The sequence below is a fragment of the Dipodomys spectabilis genome, unplaced genomic scaffold, assembly GCF_019054845.1.
Source record: "Dipodomys spectabilis isolate Male_0828 unplaced genomic scaffold, ASM1905484v1 ptg000421l, whole genome shotgun sequence".
Lineage (NCBI taxonomy): Eukaryota > Metazoa > Chordata > Mammalia > Rodentia > Heteromyidae > Dipodomys > Dipodomys spectabilis.
In genome coordinates this window covers 4,107,518-4,124,139 of record NW_024871098.1, presented here as the reverse complement: position 1 = coordinate 4,124,139, position 16,622 = coordinate 4,107,518, and positions in this window count along the sequence as shown.

The following is a 16,622-nucleotide window of genomic DNA, read 5'->3' as shown; positions in this document are numbered from 1 at the left end:
ACAATAGTTTTTTTGCTGACATGTAATTCACTTGCAATATATTATCTCCTTTTATTGTATACATTTAGTGCTTTGGAAGTGAATTGTACCTTCATAGGCTTTCAAAGCCTAATTTTCACAAACTTGCATTTCTTCAAATAGAAATGCTATACATTTTAGAACAGACATTAAAATAGATATAAAATTCTGTTACAGGAATTTGTCCAGCATACGTCCTCTATAGTGTGTCTTTTCAAAATTTGATTTTGGGGATTTTTTTCAAGGGTCTCACACATTCTACTTAAGTGCACTGTCAATGAACTACATTTCCCTTTCCAAATTCTTTTTACTTCTCTTTAATACATTTATAGAAGTGTAATGAATGGATCCTATACAATTTTTTTGACCTTTAAGACTTGAAAACTTGCTTGCTAAAATGATTGCAATATTATACAAATCGATCATTATGAGGAGTTTATCAATTTCTCCACAAATGCATTACTATATTTTGTGTAATCTTTTTATATTAAGGTCATACTAGTGAGTTTTCTTTTTCTTTTTTTTAGATACTAAAGAGGAACTTATTTCATATGCTCCTCCTATTGGCTAATAATTTACACATGTTCTTTAAAGAAATATCCTATTCAGGAAAAATTATATAGAATTAGAAGATATAAAAATACTTAAGATTCAGAATCATTGTAGCATTCACATTGTTTCATTAACAAATATGTTCCCTCTATCTGTTGGATATGTTTTCACTTCGGTTATAGTGTCCTTTGAATTATGAGCATAGTGTCCTTTGAATTATGAAAGGCTATCACTTGATATAATCCAGTATATTCTTACATTTCTTTAGCCACTAATGCTTTCCATTTAGAAACCTTTACTGATACAATGTCATGAATTTTTACATTTATCTCTTATAGATTTTTATATCTCACATTTAGTTTGATAATCATTTTTTTATTTTAAATTTTTGTATAAGGATTGAAGTAGGCCAGGCGCCTGTAGGTCACGCCTATAATCCTAGCTTCTCAGGAGTCTTAGATCTGAGGATCACGGTTTAAAGCCAGCCCGGGCAAGAAAGTCCATGAGACACTTATCTCTAATAAACCACTAGAAAGCCAGAAGTTGTGCGGTGGCTCAAGTGGTAGGTTGCTCACATTGAGCTGAAGAGCACACAGACAGCGCCTAAGCCCAGAGTTGAATCCCCATGAGTGACAAAAAACAAAACAAAGAAACAAAAAAAAAGGATTGAGTTAGTAGTCTAAGATCAATCTTTAAATCTCGAAAGACAAGAGTCCCAATACACCCATTTAAGATTCTATTTTTATTTCATAAAGTCATAGGATAATTTTCAAAATCTATTGACCATAAAACTGAGAATTTATTTTTGACAAATCTGTTACATTCTTCTATATGTCTGCTCTTGTAGTAGAACTATGTTGTCTTCACTACTAAACATGGTAATAAGATTCAAAGCTAGTATGAAGGCTGAAGCTACACCATTTTACAAGATTGTACTGACTGACCTGTATCCCTTGAATTTACATACAAGTTTATTGAGCAGGTAGACCAATATTCTACAAAGATATCTAGATGTTTGATAGTCACTCATATTTTGTACCTTGTAAAAGCACAAGTCTCCAGATATTATATATAGAAAAATGTTTCAGAGAATACTTGAAATAACTAAAAGTAATTCAGGAATTAGTTAAGATGTAGATAACACTGTAGCATAACAAAGCTGAATGATAACAACTTGAGCTGTACAACAGAGAAGAGTGAGAGGGGAAAGAATGATGGACCACTTAGGAGCTATATATCATTACTATTGTGTTTCAAAAAAAAACAGAATTCAGAGAAGAGAAGGAGAAAAAGTGTCCTGAGACAAGTTTATTTTTAATCCATCTAATAGCTTGTACTAAAAGACAGTGAAACTGGGAAAAATTAAAATAGAAATTAAAGCATTGTATATACCTATTACAATGAAAAGAAATTGTAATAGGAATATGTTAAATAATTCCCAAAGAAATAAGAGAAAGAGTAGTTAAACTCTAAAGGGAAAAAGCATGAAGAGAGAAAAGAAGCAAAGTAAACTTTTATCAATAGCAAACACAAGAGTTTGGAAGTGGAAAGGCAGTGGAAATATTCTAAATAACAATAAAAATTGCTACCATTGATAGAATATGGGTCACATGTTATCATATATAATTTTGAAAAAGCATACTAGGAATGAAAGTTTGAAAGTCATGGTTTAAAACACGATTAGGATTATAACTAGACAGTATAGCTCAGTGGTAAACCATTGGCTTTGCATATGTGAAGCCATGGTGTGATCTCCCAAGCATTACAAAGTACACACAAAGCACACACACACACACACACACACACACACACACACACACACACACACACACTCAAAAACCACATAAGCACATAAGCACTCACACACACACCACATCCACAAATTTGCAATATTGATTTTATCATATTAAACGGAGGAAATTATCACAAATAGTAAAAGTATGTTAATATATGAAATCATAATATTGCTTGTACTATTTAAAAGTTTAGTAGAAATAAAATAGTCACAATATACTTGGATTTTAATAGATTAAGTAAATTGAAAATTAATAGAAGACATGAGAACTTTTGCAAATAAGTTTTAAACAATAAACATTTTGAAACATGTGTCCTTTTATTTTGAGAAAAGATTGATGTTACGGGTGTTTTAACTCAAGATTTAGAATATGATAGCGATGTGCTGTATATAACGCTAGGGATGGCTATATCTATAATCATTTCACTCTTACTAGTTTTATAATAAGGTCTCAAAGTTTCCCAGTCTCTCCCGAATGAGAAAGCCTATTTACACTTCCCACCATAGCTAGAAAATGGATGCAACAAATCACTATGCTGACTTCAAACTTTTTTTTAAATTCAAGTACAAATATTTCCAAAAAGTGATCAGGTAATGAAGCCTTTCTTAATAAAGTATGTGCTTCTTGAAAATACAGTAAGTATTTGTTAGCTGAACAAATATGTTTATAACTATAAAAAATAAATGTGGTTAGATTCACAAACCATATAAGAATTAAGAAAATAATATTTAAATAGCCACATGTTAAATATTTTAAAAGCAAAATATATGTGTCTGAATAATTTACATGTGTAGAAATCATGCAAAATTAAATTAACTGATGGTAAACACTGAAAACAGTATTACCCTAAAGAAACAAAAGGAAGCATTTAATATCAAAATTTGAAATTTAGAAAATAAAATGAAGTAGGGGCTGGGAAGGTAGCTCAGTGCTAGAGCGCTTGCCTTGCATGCATGAAGCCCTGGGTTCGATTCCTCAGCACCACATAAGGAAAAAGAAAAATGTCGGAAGTGGCGCTGTGGCTCAAGTGGCTCAAGCGCTAGCCTTAAGCTGAAGAATTGTGGGACTGGGCACAGGCCCAGAGTTCAGGCCCCACAACCGGACCCCCCCACACACAAAAAAAAGAAAAGAAAATGAAGTGTACTATATAGTTGACTTAATTAATTGTAAGCCCTCTGTATATCAATTTTATCATAAAATGCATGAACAAAAAAAGCAAAAGTACCCATTGGGCAATAGCAACAGCAAAAGCATCAGTAGTTCTTGTTTTGAGTGTACAAAAATATCGATGGAAGATATAACAATGTTCCTTCCCTAAGAAATGTACTCGTTACCTCATTTATGTAACTATAACTCCTGTGTACATTACCATTAAAATAAAATTAATTTGAAATTAAAAATAAACCAAATGATATACCAATTACGAATTCTTAGAAACCATTGGTTAAAAACTTTGTAAAAAACTGCACTAAATATCCAAGGAATATAATTTGATGATACTATTTAAATATTTCAACTTCTGCAGAAAAGGAAAGAGTTTAAAAACTGTTACAAAGTAAAGAAATAAATCAGAATATATTACTATTAATAATAATCATAAGACGAATATATAGTGGTAGTCAAATATGTAAGACCTGAGGCAATTTGCCATTCATTTGCACTTAATAAGTGAGAAAGAATTTTCTAGGTATTTTTAAGTTATCATAAGTTTAATGAAGAAATTATTCAGTCACATCATATGATAATCAGATAAAGCTGATATTAGAGCAAAAAACAGATTGTATTAAGTTTTGGGATGTTAATTTATATACTTATTTTGGTTGTGGGAAAATGTGGGGATTTCCACTTGGGGTATATTGTTCTTGCAGGCCGGCACCATATCAGTGGTTAATTTTAGGATAGGGGTTCCCTTTCCACAAGAACATGCACTGATCTGTCCTTTTAGACTTCCCATCATCAATGGCATCAGATTTGCACACCAACTTGTCTAGCTTGCTACCTTGACTGGCCTGGATCCGCAGTCTTTCCAATCTTAGTTTCTAGATAGCGCAGGATGGTGGAAATGATCCAATTCACCCAGCTCTAGATTGAGAAGTAAGTCCACTAAACTTTTGCTTGGGTTCTGTTTTCAAGCCTCCTAAGTAGTTAAGAGTACACATGAGATCCCCTGGTGCCAAGCAGTAAGGATATTTTTTAAAGCAACTAGACATATATATGACTTAGGCTTGTGAATACCTCAGGAAAAGAATAAAAGAGCAGTGAAGCGCAGAGGACAGGTTGAATTTTAACTACCTATTCAGAGGCTCAATAAGATTAGCTAGCTACTCGGGAATCTGAGATCTGAAGACCACTGTTCAATCATGAAAGTACAAGCGATTATCTCAAAGAAAACCAAAAACCAGAATTGTTGCAGTGGCTGAAGTGGTAGACCACCATCCTTGGGCACAGAAGCTGAGGAATAGTTCCCAGGGACTATCAAGCCTCAAGAATGATCAATGCATTCAGGAGCATATGCAGATGTGCTTGTGCGTACTCCTACATACATGCACACATACAAAAACACAAATGAGTATTTCAATGTGAAGTTCTTTATTTTTTTACCTTGCTGTACTTTATTTCCCTATATTAGTTCACAAATTAACAAAATCAGCTAAGGACCTATTTACATAAAATTCATCATGTTTCTCTAAAATCTACTCTCTCTTTGGAAGCCCGGTTTTATTTAACGCAAAAGTAAATTTTTCAGGAAGTCAATTCATCACTCTCAAGTCTATAGTATTAGAAGATTTTTAGGTTCCTCCTAGCAATATGATTTTTTGAAATCCTACATCAAGCAATATATTTCTTTCACTAGAAGAGAAACCTCTGTCAAACAATTAATAATAGCTTATTCTCCTCCTGGCATTCATCTGTAGTTTTATTTTCTTCATATATTTCATGATCTGTCTGTGTATGCCAAAGACTGCCGTGAAAATAAAAACACCCTTCTCAGAGCTTAGCATGTGTATACCATTCATAGATACTAAAATTGCTTTGGAATAAATAATGTTCACCCTGAATATCTTGAGAAAGAAGAATTGGTTTTTCAGCACTTTAGGTAAGAACTTCAGGGAAAGAAACAAAAGGAAAAGTAAGGAACAACTCAACACATAGATTCAAATGAAACCAAACAACCCAAGAAAACACAAATTAATTCAGTACTCAAGAACCTGCAGGAAATGAAAGATTTAAAAAAAATCAGCTATGACAAGCTTATGAAATTCGTGACTACATGGGAGTGCACTGTTTTGAGGATAGTGGCTAAAGCCCGGACTGAACAGAAAGTTCTGTATACAATGCACCTGTTATTCTAAATTCCAGGAAGAATAACTTCAAGTTGACTGAGGCCAAGTTCATACACAAGTAGGAAGCCAGATTCTAGCTGAAAAATAATCAAGATAACTTAGGGCTGGGGCATGACAAAGTGGTAAGAACACCCATTTAAGGGGCACAAAACACTCAATTCAAACTCTAGTATTGGGGGTATTAAAGAAAAAAAGCTATGATTTTAAATAATTAGAACAATTGTAACACTTGAGTATTTGAGTGGAGAAAAATCCATTAGAGAGATAGAATGAACCCACATTGTAATGCTACTTTAGTGATAATGTTTAGTGGTACTTCAGACAAAACAGAGTTACCTTGCAAATGAGCATGGAGGTGCATTTGGGTGATGGAAACACTCTATTTACACAGGTGTAAATTAAATAGATTTTTTGGGGTAGATTGCAGTTCTTGAACTAAGAGGCTGGGTGATGTCCCTGAGATTTTTCTCTCAAGGCTACCACTCTAATACTTTGAGCCACAGTTCCAATTCTGATTTTCTATTCGTTGTTTGGAGATAAGAGGCTCATGGACTTTCCTGCCCAGAATGGCTTCAAACCATGATCGTCAGATCTCAGCCTCCTGAGTAACCAGGATTCCAGGCATGAGCCTTCGATGTTTTCAATAATTTAGTAAATTGTATAGTTACAGAAGTTATAAATTATCATTGTAACCTTTGTAATATATGTGTGTATGTATAGATCAATGCATACAGTTAGAAATATATTAACATATTTTTGCATCTACAGTAGATTTATGAAATAATCCTTCATTATAAAATAAAATGGAAACAAAAGTTAATAAAGAGCAAAACAAAGGGAATTGTTACACGTTATTTTGTGTTGAATGGAATATGAATTGAGAGAATTCGTTTGGGAAAACCATCTCTACTTTAACAAAATGGATAATTGCTATTAATTCCAATTCATCTATTTGCCTATATTGTGCACCCTCACACATGAGTGTCAAAATCAAACTATACATTTTGCCTTTGTATTTAACTCCCCTGATATAATTTAGGGGACAGATGAAGTAATCAAATAAAGATTAAAATAATAGTAAGTGAGTCTATGAGTTAGAGCTGAAAAAGGTTTTAAATATTATAATAGCTAATTAAAATACGTATTTCTTACTTTTTCTCTGTTGTTGTGTCTCTCATTCCCACATTAGGAAAGTACACAGAAGGTTCTCACTAAATTTATGTAATTATTAAAAATGTTTTGAAAGAATATGGGCACAGTGTGTTATTAGCTTATTGAGATCTGTATGGGTTAGTGTGTTTTTGAGGACTTTCAATACGTTGTGATGGAGATGAAGGGAAGGATGTGCTTATTTTGGACACTGGCTAGAGGATTGCTCCCAGAAAGATAGTGATGAATTCTTCCAAAAGCTTACAGTAAAATCACTTTCACAACATGTTCACTACTGCACTATTCACCGTAGCCAAGTTATGGAAACAGCCCAGATGCTCTTTGGTGGAGGATGGTTGGCAAAAGTGTGTCATATATACAAAAGTGGATTGTTCCTATCCATTATGAAGACTATTACGTTATTTGCAAAGAAATGGATAGACCTCAAATTATGTTAAGTAAATGAAGTCAAAGCCAGACACACAAAGGACCCATGTTCTGTCTCATATTTGGAAGCTAGAACTTTATACAAGTTTACACAGCAATATTAACCAAACCGTGCTATTTGTAGAGGAGTATTTAAAAGAAGTAATTTTTTATAAAGTTGAACTTTTAATCCAAAAAAATGAATACCAGGAAAATATCACTTGGAAGATATGAGGGGAAGTCAAAGGGAAGGAATAAAGAGAGTTATGGAGGAAGAAACTGAAGACATAATATTCAATGCAGATAGTATGAAACTAGAAAAAATTAAAGTGTGGTGAGGTTTAGAAGGGTAGGGAAAAGTTATATAAAGATCCATTATACTTAAAAACATGATTTATTGAATGGAAATTCCCTCGTACAACTAGTTAAGATAATAAAAATATAATTAAGAACAATGAAGACATCTGATCTTAAACTGTGTTCTCTTAAACCATGAGTCAACATAATAGTTACCTCCTCAGAAATTTTCTTTGCAGGTATTTTCCTCATAGTGAGAGAAAAATGATCAATGCAATGAGTGTCAATACATCACATTGCACATCATAAAGAGACACAATAAAAATCACAGTAAAAATGTTAGAATTCACCATATGATTAAATAAAGGTAGAATGTGCCAAATGCTAATTGATTACTTTTCCAAGTACTTTACCTATGGTATCTAATTTAATCCTCACAATAATTCCATAAAGTGGAACTACTTACATTTTTAATTCTCAGATGATGATATTGAAGTCTTCAGAGTTGTAATTCCTAGTACAACATTGCACACATGGTAAGTGTTAGCCTGAGGTCCATATCCAACTGTATCAATTAACCTCATTCTATTTTATGACTAAAATACTAGCATTTAGTCTACAAATTCAAGGAAAAATTCCCAGAATTATTGTGTACACTCATAATATTTCAGTTTACCTTTGTTAGAAAATAGGGAACTGTAATATGAAAACTCAAAGTTCATAATCAATGCATACCTCCCTGGTGAAAGGAACGGCTAAAGTATAACATTCTTGTTTTCTAGGTCAAAATAGCAGAAATCATATTAGATCCCTTCACTCAACACTGCACTGCCTGGGGACCCTATCTCTGTTTAACACTGTCTTAACTGAAATAATGACCTCCCCAATTCCTCATGGAAAGGGACTGCAGGTCTCATGGACCAATCATTTCCACATTGTAGCTCAACTAAGTTGTTTAAAATTAGAAGTATTTTGATTGCTTTTTATACTCAACATTTTGAGAGAAAGGTACTACTTTAAAATGCTAATAAAGCAAGACTGATATAAAAATCACCTTTGACCCCAGATAAATATTTTACCTTTCATGTACCCAAAAATGCAGTCTGACCTATCATTAATGCTAGGAATGAGAGGATAAAAAATCATAGACAACAAGGCCTAAGCATGAATTAAAGCCTCTCCAACTTGTGAATACTATTGGTTTAAAAAGACATAAAGGGCTGGGAAGGTGGCTCAGTGGTAGAGCGCTTGCCTTGCATGCATGAAGCCCTGGGTTCGTTTCCTCAGCACCACATAAGCAAAAAGAAAAAAGCCACAAGTGGCGCTGTGGCTCAAATCGAAGAGCGCTAGCCTTGAACTGAAGAGCTGAGGGACAGCACCCAGGCCCAGAGTTCAGGCCCCACTACCAGACTCCCCCGACCCCCCATAAAAAGACATCAATACTACTACATTTGTTCAAAATTTCTTATGATACTGAAGATTCAATTGTAAACTGTTAACACTTGAAAATAACTCAATTTCTTGGGAGTAGGAAACAAAACCCAAGATTAATCCTAATCATTTTCAAAGACATTTATTTATACTACAAATTCACTATTATAACTACAAGATTCTAAAAATAACTGAAGCATAGTGCCACTAAGGACATAATTTAACTTCATCATGTACATTCAAAAGACTTTGCTAATAGAAAATAAATTTATACTAATAATTACCTCACCCAATTCACTTCCATTCTTTTACTCTATATTTTTTAGTTTCATAAAAACTGGCTTTTAATAAAATGATGCATAAACAGACTATATACCCACTTACATGTTCAGATTTTAACAATATTTATTTCAGAAATGTCTTTAGCTGTATAGTCAATGAACTGAAATAACACTAAAATATTCAAAGGGTTTTCAGAAATTGCAAGATTCGCTCTGGGATGTTATTTATATTGGAAAAGATATCCAAAAAGCCTTATTTGTTAAAGTTGTGATAGTTACTCCCACAAAAGAACTATTAATGAAGAAACCTTTGTATGTATAATACAACTTCAAATGCATCCACAATCTAGAGATGACACATGTTTTTGTTTGTTTTTCAATGTATATCTAACAAACATATCCACAATACTGATTTTTCAGTCAATATGATGGGATATTCAAACCTAAAATATACGGGGTTTATTATCTTAGTGTGAATAGATACAATCTTACAAAGAAAGTTATTTTCAACAGAAATCCGGAAAGAGTTTATCGACCTTGAGTTTCACAGGAATAACCAGAGAGTAATACCTGTTTGGTCAAGTTGGTCAAAATCACTCCATGAGTATATCTTAAAAGTATATCCAATTTAAGAGGTCAAATACATATTTTGTACTGACAGTCATCTTACAGCAATAACTTACTACCTAATTATATGTGTATCTTCTTACCTAACATATACTTACCTAACATATACTCTTTTATCTAACTTAATGATGTAAATGCTTTGATTATGATGATATTATTTGACAAATAAAATGTATAGAAGGGTGGTTCCACTGAAATGACTGGACGGAACACTGATAAATAACAACATTGCAACACAGCTCTTTTTAACCTCACTCTGTCCACATTAGCAAGCAACATTGCAACCGCACACACACACACACACACACATACACACACATGTGTGCACATGTACACACACATATACATGCATGCCAAATTCAGGGCTTATTGTACAAAAAAGTTCAAATAAAATATTAGTGATTAGGAAAAATGATAATTTGACTTATTACAAAATAATACATAATCCAGTCACCACGGTTGTTACATTTTACCTGTCTCTCCACATGTGACCACTTAATTTATTTTTAGTTCATTCATTCATTCTTTCTTCCATTAGTTTGATGCTAATACTAGAGCTTGAACTCAGGGCCTGGCTCTGTCACAGAATTTGTTATTTTCTTTGTTTTAGTTTTCTCAAGGCTAGCATTTTACTGCTTATACTACAGCGCCATTTCTAGATTTTGTTGGTTACTTTCAAACCAGAATCTAATGGTCTTTTTCTGTCTGGTTTCAAAGCACAATCATCAGATTTCATCTTTCTGATTAGTTAGGATTAAAGATCTGAGCCACCCGTGGGGCTCCTACTTTTTCCTGTACTTATGTAATGTACATACTTAGATAGTAATTTAAAACTGAGAACATAGAAGCAAGATGTACAGTGATGATATTGTCCTGTCAGAAATTCAAGTTAGTAATGTAAATTTCTTCTTAAGACCATACACAAAAAATACTTAAGAAGAAATATGATGATGATGATGTGTGTGTGTGTGTGCTGTTGCAATGTGTTCCACAAATAAGCACTGTGCAGGGGTGTCCAGCCATTCACAGTTATTGCATGAATACGTGCCTTGAGATACCAACTCATGGACAATGTCTAGGTGTCCACTCTAGGCTTCCCGATGAAGAGGGGTATACTCATCCTCATCCCTAGTATTCATATGAGTGGCCTTTTTGGAAAGTCATCTCTGCACTTTAGTAAGCTGCAAGGCAAGCACTCTGCCACTGAGCCACCTTCCCAGTCCAAGGATTAAGATTCTTCTCTTTATGTAGGCGACTAAAAATGAAATTTACTAATTTCTATATAGAAATTCTATTTTCATCTTTTTTAAAAAATAAAATAATTGTTTGATCTGTAAATTGATTAGACGCATGGATTTTGTGGCTATTTAGGTCATTGCACATTTTTATCTCTTTACCTCTTTCTCTTTCATTGTTCTCATAGACAATATAGTTGCTCCATAATTATCCTAATTTATTTTGCTTTTATATTTTTGGTTGCATCATTTCACTTTCTGCTCTGCCATTTCCCAAAACAGCACCACATACACAGAAAAATCCAGAAGTGGTTTTGTGGCTCAAGTGGTAGAGCGCTTGCCTTGATTTGAAGAGCTAAAGGACAGTGCCCAGGTCCAGAGTTCAGGCCCCACAACTAATTTTTTTTTTTTTAAAAAGAATCTAAATACTTGATATTTCTACTAACAGATGTGACTGAAATCAGGTGAATTACACTTTTTCTGTACAATGAAAGAAAAGATCCAGGCTAGGAAATCAACTAGAGCAGGAAGGCAGATTGTATCTGTGACAAAACTTTGTGGAAAATGGAATCGTGTATTACTTACTGGTGATTCATTTGCAGTTGAAGCATGATTCTGAACAATTGCTTGCTGACCGTGAACTATTGCTTTGATCATTATATTCTCCAAGAAGAAAAAGTGAAATTTAATTGATAGCAAAGGATTACTAATACATTTTGACTTCTCATTAAGCATCTTCAATCATCAAAATCACCTGAAGACAATAGACAGGCCTATTTGTAGATGAAAACAAGTGTCTTTAAAAAAACAAGAATTGGCCATCCTTCTTTCTTCTTCAGAGAATTTTCTCTCTAAGTCTTTAGCCCACTTATTTATTGGGCAGTTGTTTCTTTGAGGATTTGTTGTTGGGGGATTTAATTTTTTGACTTACAATTATATTTTAGATATGAGACACTTGTCCGTTGTACGGCTAGTGAAGATCTTCTCCCAATCCGTGGGCTTTCTATTGATCTTGCTAGCTATGTCCTGTGCCATGCAGAAGCTCTGCAACTTCATACAATCCCATTTGTCCAACCTTTCTTTGATTTGTTGTGTTTCTGGGTCTCTATTAAGAAAATTTCGGTCTGCACCAAGGAGACCTAGGGTTTCTCCTATTCCATCCTGTAATGTTTTCAAAGTGTCTGCTTTGACTCCAAGGTCTTTGATCCATCAGAAAAAATGACACTGGTACTTCAGTAAAACTAGGTTCTGTAATATAAAAATGTTGTCATTCTCAAACTAATGATAACCTACATTTAATCTCCTGAATGTATATTCATTTTCAAATAAACTATTTAAAATCACATTTGCAAAAATAACCATTGACAATTAGATGATAGTGACATTACAAGGTTTTCAAGTGTAGGGAGCAAGTTACAATAGAGTTGATTTACGTACCCAGCAATAATACCAAACAAGTTCAACCATTCATTATAGTGTAGAAATAGTACCCCTCACCATTTGTGTTGTTCAGTAGGTGCCTTCCATAAATGTGTTAAATGGATCAGCCTCCCATATTTCAAACCCAAATATTAGCTAACAAAGTAAATTTCATCACATAAGAAGGTACATTTTAAAAAGTCACTAACAGATGCCTTATCATGTGTTGTTTTATGTTTTCCCTATCTGTCTAACATAGTAAGAAATACGATTTTAAGTCTTGAATATGGGTACTCATGAGAGATGTGACAAACATAAAATCTGTCTCCTATTTCTGTCATATTCCACTAAGAAGTAAATTTTACTTTTCTTCTTTTTCCAAAACTTATAGGTAGTAGAAAAAATTATCCTATGTAAAATAAAATAATCACACACCATTGTACAAAACCATTTATAAAAACTGGTAGTTAGTAATAAATTCTAAGGCATTTTAAACTTTCTTATTGATTAAACATTAATCATCCAAATGAACGAGAATAAAATCATGTCTAAGTGCTTAACATCTCCAGCTTGCAAATTGTTATTGCAGATGAATGAGTTATGGAAACATAAGCTGACAACAGTTCAATTGTATGTGGGAGTGAAACTCCATGGAATGTATATAAACCTTTCAAAGTATTAACAGGCAGTTTAACAGAATGACTATAAGGAAATTGAAACCAGAGAGGAACAATAGTCAAGAAATAGAATGAATGAAAAATGGAACAAGGGGCAAGTAGAGCTAGAATACTCAATGTACATATGTAATAAAGGAAGTGGTAAATCTGAACTAAATCTTGGAGAAATGGTTGGTTGACATTGATAGAAGGAGTGACTCTGATCCAGGAGCATTAGGCAATTAGATGGACATATTTAATTTTAACACACTTGCACAACCTTTTGAAATTCAGTTTAAAACAACAACAAATAAAAACACACAAAAATCACAACAAAACAGCAATCTCCAGAGAGTATGAATATGACCTCTCAAAATTTTAAGCAGTTAATGAAGTGCAGTCTTTGGAAAAGCAAACAAAGCTGTTCAAAGAGGGCAGTTTGGCGTAGGGGAGAATTTTGAGCAGATTTAAAAAGATTGTCTAAGGTTATAAATCACCTATATCTACTGCAAATATTTTCTTCTGCGAGTGCTCTTTGTCTGAACTGGATACTCCAGTCCTGAGGCACACTTGATAGCTTGTGAAGAAAGAATGGAAGAAGCAAGATCAAGAATCTATTACTCCAGTGGAGAGAAAACAGTCCTCTATGTTTTCTCTCAATCTCTTCACTACTCCATTTTCATACTTTTAATAACGTCATGTGATTTTGAATTATCTTTCCTTCTTTGTTCTCACAAAGTAATTGATCAAAATAATTCATTAAATATTATTTGCTATTATTTTCTATCATGCTGTTTACTTGTTCAAGCGAGTCCATTAAACTTCCCCTTTTCATTTGGTTGCCACGAAAACTCAATAACTATGTTAATGAGGACCAACACTAATGCAAAACTTTGTCTCCAAAAATCCAGACCAAGAACCTATAATCACAAATATTTAGCTATTTTTTTTCTTTTTTCTTTTACCTTGAAATTTTCTTGTGTCTAAAGTGCCCACAAAAATAAGTACTCCACCAGTTTTTGGTTAAATCACTTCTATCCTCAAAGATATATTTTGCTAACAAGATATTTAGAGGAAACCTAAGAATACTCCACTTTTGTCTTCTCTCTTAAGACTTTTATCTTCTCTCTTAAGACTCTCCTTAGATACCATATCAGGAACAGTGAAGTTATTCTTTGCAAAATTATTTCAATAGATTATTTTCCTCTTGGTCTTGTATTTGCTCAACATGACATATGGAGAAGAATAGAGTTAAATCACCGATTCCTTGGATGACATTGTCTGTTACAAAGGACAATACTTCTATGTCCTACTTCTATGTCCTCCTCTTAGCTCTTGCTTGATTTCCAATTATTCACAACTTCTTGGCTTCAAGTCTAGTGAAGCTGAAGGACTATAAGGCATCCCCCACTGCTACATCTTCATGGTTTCTCTTTGAAAACTAAAATTTACCTGTCATAATTTTAAAACTCCTTTGAAATTCCTTTATCAGAATCGCGAATTTACCAATCCTAACTCCTCCTTCTCCATCAAAAACAGTTCACATGTTGTTTTCGTTATATAGTATCCATGAAACTATTATTTTCCAGTGGCTTTGTTATGCATATATATGAACATATAAGCTGATGCTGAGCAAAATGAACTCCAAGATATGGAAAGAGATATTTATTTGCAGTTGTTTTTAATGTACGATGTGATTTCTATTTTCCTTGGGTTTTTCCCCTATGGCTTATCTCCTACTGTGTTTGATTTTGGTGTATTGTGTATCCATTTACCTTAATTAGGGAAGGGAAGAGGAACAACAAAATGGCGAGACAAAGGACAAAAGGCAAACCAATGCAATAACAATACTCAGAAGACAATATGTTGGAAATGTACATTACAACTTGTGAGGAGTTTGGGGCTGAAGGAAAATTATGAGAAAAATGAGAGAGGGGATAATAAGTTTGAAAAGTTATGTATTCACTGCCTTACAATTGCTAACCCACTGCACATCACTTTCAAATTAAAATTAAATTTAAAAAATAAGCTGCATGAAATAAAATAGTAAATATTGTTCTTTATGTAGTAACTTTTTAAAAAATCAGTACTATTTGGCATCTAATTTGAATGAATTACCCCTTCTTTATTGGAGGGCCATCAACTTGAATGTTATCCAACTAGACAAGTTTTTCACAATATACTTGCCAATATTTTCAAAAAAGAATTAACTAGTACTTTCTCATACTAAAACTGGAAACTGTTTAATTCTATGGAAACCCATAACTTTTAAAAGTAAATAAGTTGTTAAGAGGACAGAATATGTATGTTCTTCAAAATTCCTATGACTAATAACTACTCACTTTCAAATTCTGAACATTCCATACCTGAGAGATTCAAAAGAGTACCTGTTTCCATGTTATGTAATTCTGCAATAGATGCATTTTCCAATGGGGTGTTACAGATTGAGAAGTGAACAGAAAAATAGCCACATTCTGTTATAGGATAAAACTATAAAGCATCGGTTATAATTAATTCTTCAAGAGTAAGCAATTGTTTATCAGATTAAGGTATTATTTCTATGACCATCAATCCCAAAATTTATACCATAAAGTCATCCTAGACCAACAGTTTTCAACTTGTAGGGTGCACTTCAAAATTCCCTTAATTCACATCACAAATAGCTTATCTCTATTGGGAAAAATACTACACCTCTGCTAATGTGATGCCCTCCATGTTCTGGAAAGAACACCACAATAACCTGGGTTGCATCATTTTTCCTCCACTGGTATTCTTGCAAATATTATTTATATTTATACTTTTTTAACTATCATAGATATTCAGGATGCTAAGATCAGAAGATTACAGTTCAAAGCCCACCCAGGCAGGAAGGTTCCCTAGATTCTTATCTCCAATAAACTTCTCAGCAAAAGCCAGACACAAGTGGTACTGAGGTTGAAGTGGTAGGGCACAAGCCTTGAGCTTAACAGGCTCAGAGACAGTGTCCAGGTCCAGAGTTCAAGCCCTATGACAAAGCAATAAAACAAAAACAAAAATAAAAAAAAAACCCAAACCTAGCATTTTTCTCACTGTATACAGAGGCACGTAATTAAGGAAATTGCTTCCTGTGTTACATACAGGTAGAAGAAAGAAGATGTCACACAATTATTCTCTTCATACCATGTTACATTAAAGCCTCAAGAAATTGCTTTTTCTAAATTTATAAATTAATATCATCAATTTGTTGGCAACTCGGTCTACATTATTCATATTACCATTTTCTACATGAACAGTTAGAATTATCTATTAACTGAGTTCTAATTATAACTCTCTTCAAACAATATGCTGGGCAAATAGAATGCAAGAATCATTTGTAAATTTGTTAATTAAACCCTCTACCTAAAAAAAAAAT